The 6,182-nt window shown below is 39.8% G+C and overlaps 1 non-coding gene across 1 annotated transcript; it reads right to left on the bottom strand.

The window, feature by feature from the left end:
- Positions 1-998: 998 nt before the first annotated feature.
- On the bottom strand, positions 999-1,105 carry LOC121231107 (small nucleolar RNA R71). Its single transcript, XR_005929175.1, has one exon. It is a non-coding gene; the product is annotated as a small nucleolar RNA R71 (small nucleolar RNA).
- Between the last annotated feature and the right edge of the window lie 5,077 nt (positions 1,106-6,182).

Genomic DNA, 6,182 nt, shown 5'->3' with positions numbered 1-6,182 from the left:
TGTCTTCATTCAATCGATTTTTCCAAAAGCAATTCCCCAATTCTATTCTCTGTGCGTTCTTAGTTTAGATAATTAGTTAGTTAAAACAAAAACCTCTTCATTCTTTGGCTAGAAATAAAAAGATAGTCATTACTAGTACTTTTAGTTCCTTTGGGTTTGACAATTCGGTCTTGTTAAAACTATACTACTGTTCTATAGGTACACTTGCCTACATTGCGATAATAGTTAGTTCAAGAATGAGTAATTATAAATATTTAAAACCTATCACGAAATCATGCGATCAAGTTTTTGGCGCCGTTGCCGGGGAACTGAAATATTAGGAACACTCAATTTTTATTACTTTAGCCATTTATTTTTCGTGCACTTTAATTTATGATTATTATTTATTAATTTACTTTTCCTTCTCTTGGCAGGTTTTTATAGTTTATGACTAGAAGAAATTCGTCATGACCATTACTTTTTGACGAAGAAATCGATCGTACAATTCGCAGAAATCAAAGAAAAATAAGGCGAAGCTTAAGATACACAGAGAACGAGCAAGAAGACAATACTCAACCCCCAACCGAAGAGATGCCTGAAAACCAAGGCAATCAGCTACCTCCTGCAATTGCGGTTAATCAAAATCCTGCTTTAGGCACTATGTATGACTATGCTAAACCTTCTCTAACAGGAACTGAATCGAGCATAGTTAAACCTACTGTAGCTGTAATACTTCTGAATTAAAACCTAACACTATTCAAATGATATAGCAATTTGTTCAGTTTGATGATTTTCAGGATGAGGATCCCAACGCTCATTTAGCCAACTTCTTAGAACTATGCGATACATTTAAAATTAATGGTGTCTCTGATGATGCCATTCATATTCAGTTATTCCCTTTTTCATTGAGGAACAAAGCTAAACAATGGTTGAACTCATTACCACGAGGGTCAATTACTAGTTGGGAACAAATGACCAAAAAAGTTTTACTAAAATATTTTTCGTCAGCTAAAATGGCTAAATTACGTAATGATATCTCTTTTTTTGTGAAGATGGATTTAGAAACACTCTACGATGTATGGGAGAGATACAATGACCTTTTGAGAAGGTGCCCTCATCATGGGTTACCGCTTTGGCTACAGGTTCAAACGCTCCATAATGGCCTGAATCCTTCGACTCGACAAATGGTTGACGTAGCTGCTAGCGGAACCATCAATAATAAAACACCTGAAGATGCCTATGAGTTTATAGAGGAGATGTCACTGAATAACAATTAGTGGCAAGTCATGAGGACAAAGCCAACAAAAACAGCCGACGTTTATAACGTCAATTTGGTCACCATGCTCTCTAAGCTGGTAGAACTCTTAAATAAAAAGATTGATGGTTTTCTTAGTACTTCACAGGTTCACCCAGTAATGCAGTGCAAAGCAAGTGGAGGTGGAACAAGCCATTTGGAATACCAACCTTATGGCTACAACATGGATAACGAGCAATTAAACTACATGGGTAATAATCCTCGACCTCAAAACAATCCATATAGTAACACTTACAATGCAGGTTGGAGGAACCACCCCAACTTCTCGTGGAGTGGTCAAGGAAATCAAAGACCACAACCACTTCCAGGCTACCAACAACCACCCTACCAACAGGAAAAGAAACCAAACCTTGAAGAGATGCTCTCAAAGTTTATTTTGGTGTCATAAACTCATTTCCAGAACACCGAGACAGCACTTAAAAATCAACAAGCGTCGATCCAAGGGCTCGAAACTCAGATAGGCCAGCTTTCCAAACTAATTTCCAAAGGACCACAAGGTATCTTGCCAAGTAATACTGAACCCAACCCAAGGGAACAGCTCAACTCAATTAATATTCAAGATGAAGAAGGAGTTATTCAGCTTGAACCAGAACCGAGGCAAGAAACTGTGGTAAGCAAAGGTCAAGGCAAAAAACGGTGAATGTCGAATATAAACCTCGTTTTCCATACCCCAACGCGACAAGGAAAGACTTCTCAGATGAACAATTTGGTAAATTCCTTAAACTCTTAAAAAAATTACATATTAACTTACCGTTTATTGAAGCCTTATCGCAGATGCCAAACGCAATGAAATTTTTAAAGAAACTTTTAACAAATAAGCGGAAGTTGGATGAGGCATCGCACGTGGAGCTAAACGCAGTTTGCTTAGCTATTCTCCAAAATAGACTACCGAACAAACTAAAAGATCCAGGGAGTTTTACAATTCCTTGCTTAATTGGTAGTTTAGATGTTAATAATGCATTAGCTGATTTAGGGGCTAGTATTAACGTCATACCCTACAAAATGTTTAAGCAATTAGGTCTCGGGAAACCCAAACAAACTAGGATGAGCATTCAATTAGCAGATAAGACTATAAGGTTTCCTAGGGGTATTATTGAAGATGTACTAGTTAAAATCGATAAATTTATATTTCCTGTTGACTTTATTGTTCTAGATATAGAGGAGGATAGCAACACTCCTTTAATTCTGGGAAGGCCCTTTTTAGCAACTGCTAAAACGATTATTGATGTTGGTACAAGTGAACTCACACTCCGTGTGGGAGACGAAACAATCACCCTTCAAGCTCACAATTCTGGCAACACATCGGGAATTGAAGGTGATCGTTTAACCCATCCTCCTAGAACTGACAATATGGTAAAACCTACTTTATAGGAAATGAGTTTGAAATAAGCACACGAGTCACACTCAAGCAATAGTAGAGGACCTCTTCATGAAGATCAAAGATTACAAATCGAGGAACTCGATGAATGGCGGACGCATAAACCAAGAACACCTGACAAACTGAATCTACGACAGAACGAGGTCAATACCTTTCCAAATCAACTTAAGATTGAAGATAGAGTCTTATTAGATGTCACAGATCCCCACATTGTCGCTACCACACTGAATGAAGAAATCCCTCTTACGATACTTAATATCTTTCCACTCGGTACGGTAGAGGTAAGGCACCCCAAGTTCGACACTTTTAAGGTAAACAACACTCATTTAAATCCTTATTTTGATGAGATTGATGACAGCAACCACCATGATTATTCAACAGAGAGGTAAGTCAAGCTTAGACTATAAATAAGTGCTTCTCGGGAGGCAACCCGAGCACTAACTGTATTAACTTCTTTAAAAATTTAGTCATCAACATCTAACTTACTAACGGAGCTCTCTAATACAGGTTTTCCACAGAGACACGACCAAGGACATGGGCGTGCTTATGGCTGTGTGAATACAGGGCAAGGATTTCCCCAAACACGGGCTACGATAAAATGCCACGGCCGTGCGACATGGCTATGGTCAAGCCTGCCAAAACAACAAGAGCGTGCGACACGCCCGAGTGGAAGACCCGTGGTTGAAATTGAGAAACTAGCACGGGCGTGCAACATGCCCATGTCTAACACCCTTGGTCGAACCTGTTAGATTGACACAGGTATGGGGATTTCCCACAAGGGCATGGGAGAAGCGAACAAAGCCAGACACGACCGTTTGACACGGCCGTCTGCACCCACATGCCCAAGGAACACGGGTGTTTACTAAATTTTAGACGTGCCCAAATTCAAAATTCGTGAATCACACGGCTGAAATTGGGGAACACGGGCATGTGCCCTGGCCGTGTGGCCCAAAATCTATATATACCCTGCACTATTCACTTTCTTCACCACTCAAAAACCCTAACCCTAACCGCTGCAACTCCACACGGCCTCCCAGCCATGTCTGTGCACCGCTTCCCACTTCATTTTTGACGCTCAATCTCTTTCCCTTAGTGTTTGTTTACTCCTTTCACTTCTATTTTACTTATTTCTAATGCTTATTATCAACATAATCTTCATATCTTTTGAACTATTTTTCATTTTTCTATCATTTAATTTGCATTCTTAGGTTAGTTATCATACATTTCGTGTTAAATCAAGTTATTAGGAACACCTCATACCCATTACATTTCTATTCTCATTCTCATTGTCATTGTGGATGAATTTATTTCATAACAGTAGTCTTGGCTGAAATAGTTAGTTCAAATTCATGCCTTTTACTTCTTCGAATTCGTTTACCTATTATTATTATTCTTTATATTACAGGCTTTTAATGTTGTCTTTACGAGGAAAGAAAACCACCGTACCTGTCCCGAAGAAGAGGAAGGGAGCGTTATCTTTCGCGAGTCCAACCATAAAAATTCGTCACCCTCTCTTGCAGTTCCCCCGAGGGCCCCAAGAAGAGCTTTTCCAAATACTTCGGGCCCGACCCTTAATTGCAGGCCACTGCATCGACTAGGATACTGTAGAACAAGTTCAAATGGCTGATGCGATTCGGGCCCTCCTAACCACCGACCCATGGAAGCTGTTCTTTAGGATCATGGAACCAACATACCTCGAGCTCACGATGGAACTATGCTTAATGTTCCATCTTCAGACCATAATGACAAATTACGATGATCCCGGCATGGTCCAGTTTCGCCTAGGCAGGTTAGTCCACCAGCTAAGCGTCCCAGAATTTGGTGCTGCACTAGGCTTATATACGGAGGAGTTCAATGAGGAAAATAAACTACATGCTCTCACTCGCCACATAAATTTTTCTCCCTCGAAGTGCTGGCACACTTTGGCCCCTGCACAGCCTCCTACAATCCTAGTAGCTCCAAGGCATCAGTTCTCCCACCATCCCTGAGGTACCTACACGCCATTTTAGCTCACACGATTACAGGGAGGCGAGAGAGCATTGGTGTCGTCAACACTCACGACGCCTACTTATTATGGTGTATGTCGCACGAGCACATCATCGACCTTGCCTATTTCATTGCCCTCACGATTCAGCACCAGACGGAGCGGCATAGGAAGGGGATCATCTCCATTGGCATTTATGTGACTCGACTAGCGCGACACTTCGGGCTCCTCAACACTGCGGCCCAAGAATCATCTCTCACCCTTATCGGCCAGATGTCTCCACAAGGCATCTCGAGCATGCTTAGCATGAGGATGATTGAGAGGCGCCGAGGAACCTACCCTCCCCAATATCTTCTCGCCCAATCTATTAAGGAGGAGGCCTAAGAGGACATTCCGATGATGTTCCCCCACAGCACGAGGACCCACCGACTCAGCCACCACCACCCTCTCATCCATTTCATGTGGCAGCTTCATATGCTAACATCTCTGAGCGCCTCACTCGATTCGAGCAGCAGTGTTTTCAACGATTTGACAACATTGATGCTACTTTACAGCAGATTTGTTAGCAACTCCACATCTCATCGCCAGTCCCACCTCGCGAACCATTCAGCGATGAAGATGTTTAAAAATATTTATTTATTATTTTATGTTTTTAATTTTTATTAAAACTACTTTTTATTTTATTTAGATTTTAGAAATTCTATTTTTAATTATTAATTTCGGTTATTTCTTTTTGAGTAATTTTTCTTCCTAATATCCCCTAAAAAGTTCTTGATTTTATCAGAGTTATATAAAGCTCTTAAGCTCATCATCACATAGGAACTAAAATTCCACCAGGAAAGGTTCTCCACGACTGCCATCTCCTGCTCGCCAACGACCATAGCTACCACTAGAGATAATATCCTTTTGGCACAGGACTTATGACCTAATGAACCTCTACAACCGCTGGAGTATCCACCACCACTGTCGAACTGATTACTTTCCAGAACTCCAGTTCGAGGAATTCATCATACAAGAAGTTTCACTTCTCTCTCTATCTTATTTTTATATTCTAATATCTATCTTTGTACATTAAGGGAAATGTACATCTTAAGTGTGGGGGGTATTTATTTCATTATCAGAAAAATCCCTGAATGATTGCCTTGTTCTCTTGAAAAGCTCTCATATCATATTTAGCATAAATTTTGATTGATTTATGATTTTGATTGATATATCTTGAATTAAAACATAGGCATTTATGCATTGATTGTTTAAACTTTAAGACATTAGAGAATCAAGCATGATAAGTTGATTTTTAAGAATTTAAAATTTTAGGTTGTTTCCCCAAATTTTAGGTATTACTTTGAGTTGGGATTTACAAGTTTTAAACATCAAAAAGCAATAATTTTTGTGAGATTTTTGAGCCTTTTGAGCATCTATAAATTCTTTCATGCTCACTTTTATTATTGTTTTGGGTGCGTCATTAGTGAACTATTATTCTAGAACTTTCCTGATTGTTCATGTTGAGACCGCACCATTTGATTTGA

The sequence above is a fragment of the Gossypium hirsutum genome, chromosome A06 (assembly GCF_007990345.1).
Source record: "Gossypium hirsutum isolate 1008001.06 chromosome A06, Gossypium_hirsutum_v2.1, whole genome shotgun sequence".
Classification (NCBI taxonomy): domain Eukaryota; kingdom Viridiplantae; phylum Streptophyta; class Magnoliopsida; order Malvales; family Malvaceae; genus Gossypium; species Gossypium hirsutum.
This window is presented reverse-complemented; position numbering and strand designations above follow the sequence as displayed.